We start from the raw sequence: 2,700 nt of genomic DNA on the forward strand, positions 1-2,700 counted from the left end.
AACCTGAAAACTATTTGGGCTGTACCAAGCTCTGCTCACAGGGGGAGGTGCCTCACAGCAACTTCAGGAGGCTTTGCCCCGCCCAGCAGTCAGAAACTGATCCTGAGTCATGAGGAAAATCTGGAAAGTGCCTCTACCAGATGTGCAGACGGGATGCCCACTCCAGACCCACCCACCAGCAAACTGAAAAACTCAGGAAGCCACGTTTAAAAGCTCTTTCGGTTTCAAGGAGAAATAGGACTTTCAGCCAGGATTCTGATAGATTTCTTACTTTTCTGTCCCAGGGTTAACATCACAGACATGCACATTACTGGAGGGAGGACATGCAGAGAAAAATGGTGAAGTGTTGGCAAAGTTAATGTGGGCTAGGCTACAGACATGGCCCTGGTAGGCAGATCTGTGATAGTGATGAGGACTTCAGCAAGTGACTGGCAGTGAAAGAGCAGCTAATGGGGTGCAACGAAGAAAAGGTCACTTCGTGAAACAACAGGTAACATTTGGCCAAGGACATAGAGAAGGGAGTGTCAAGAGGAAAGTGAATGGAGTTTATTTCACAGCAACTATAAGAACCCTAATTTCTAGCAACCAGGCTATGGAGATTCTGCACAGCAGTGTTAGATGAAAGGAGAGCAAATAATTGTTTTTGCTCTGAAAGACCAAGCAAGACTCCTGTAAATACTGTACTGCATCAGTCAAAGTCCTGGTCCCTTCAACCTGAGACTTTCATTTGGACACAATTCCAGGAACATGATTCTCAAGTTGTTTTGTTTGTTTCATTTTCACAAACTGTAAAGACACTTATCATCTCATTCTTCAGCTTTCCTGACCAGTGTACTGTTAACTCTTGAACCTGAAATTACTACCTTCTACCCCTACTCCTGTACCAACCCTCCTGCTGGCTAGTTGAAGATCTAAGAGATAAGGGGGGGTTGGAGATAACAAGTGAGCCACATAGAGCCCAACAAGGAAAGGAAGCATGTTCTGTCTCCACTCACTCAGCCCATACTAATGTTTTCATAAAACAGTTCTGAGCATTTCTATAACTCTGGTCTCTGAGATCTCCTTCTTGGCATTTCCCTACAACTCCCTCTGTACCTTCTATGCCAAGATGGAAATTGAGCTAGAGGTAAGGCACAAGGAAACAGGGACCCAGGAGAATTAGGCCTCTAAATATTGGCAACCAAGTCAGCTAGACAGTGAGATATTCCTCAAGCAAATATCCCTGGTGTGGAATTTTGGTTTTAAAATCAAGGGAGGCTGTTTTGTCTGGGCTCATATTCTTTAGCCATCTTTTCCACCTTCATAATTATAAATCTAGCAGGGAATCACAGAACCTGGGAATTAGAAGGAAACTTAGAAGCCACATCTATCCTCTTGCTCAGTTCAGAAATATCCTCCTGACAGTCTGAAAAACTCATCCCTCTGCAAAACAGCTTATTCCATATTTGATCATTTCCTAACTGTTAAAAGGGTCTTCCTTAGGTTGAGGAAAAATTAGCTTCGCACAAACAATTTCTAATTCCTCTTTCAGATGACAGCCCTCTAAAATATCTAGCATGGCACCCCAAGTCATTCATTCTCTGGGTTAAATATTCTCAGTTCTTTTAAACCATGCCTCATAGGACATGGTTTCCAGACTTTTTGCCACTCTAGCTGTCTTTTGGGCATAAATCTACTCAGTGTGTAGCCCGTAGCTTAATCGAAATCCTCTGTTGTTTCTGGCATGAACTACTACTATGTGCCTGATTCTAGGTTTGTAAAATTGACTTTTAATTTTACTTGGATGCTGGGCTTTGTATTCATTCTCAAAAACCATTGCCTTGTTTATTTCAATTTGTCTCCTTAAGATCTTTCTTTATCTTGAGCCTCATATACAAAATCATATTCTTCATAGTAATGTTACTCAATCTTTTGTTATCATTATCACACTCCTAAAGAGTCTTTTTAGATATTTTTCCCAATCTCTCTCCTTGAAATTTTAATACCACAGATATGCTGTTTATTTGCTGTATGAATATCTCTGTTTCATGTAAAATAGAAATTTTTTTCACTCTTCAAGAATCAATTTTTGCCCTTTTGGGAGCAATATCACCCCTGCTGAGAATGCATGGTCTATATCAACAAATGTTTTATATTGATCAGACTGATGAAAGTATTGAATGAGAGGGTCCAGGACAGAATATTGCAGCATAACCTTAGTGTCCTCCCCTTTTGATAAGGTTGTTCAAACTTGAAACAATCCATATAACTCCTGCTACCACCCAGCTCCTACTTTTCCATCTTCTTCATGAAGATATCATAAGACTTTTTCAAATGTCTTGCTGAAATCCAGATACATTATTCTATGGTATACATTATGGTATCCCAGTGATCTATCCTTTTAGATACCCTTTTCAAAAAGGAAATGTACTTCGGCATTACTTGCTTTTAGTCATGCCATGCTTACCCCTAGTGATTTGGCTCCCTTTCTAAATCCTCACAAATGATCTGCTTAACAGTGCATTCTATACTTTTGCCAAGGATAAATGCCATGCTCATTGGTGTTCAGTTTCCAGGATCTATATTTTGCACCCCACACCACCACCACCTACCTTCACTAAAAATTGGGATATTTCCCTGTCTCTTTGCACCCCTCATGTCTTCTTTTTGCCATAATTTCTCAAAGGTTACCAAGACTGGCTCTGTGATCACATCTGCACA

Source organism: Rhinopithecus roxellana, chromosome 7 (assembly GCF_007565055.1).
Source record: "Rhinopithecus roxellana isolate Shanxi Qingling chromosome 7, ASM756505v1, whole genome shotgun sequence".
Classification (NCBI taxonomy): Eukaryota; Metazoa; Chordata; class Mammalia; order Primates; family Cercopithecidae; genus Rhinopithecus; species Rhinopithecus roxellana.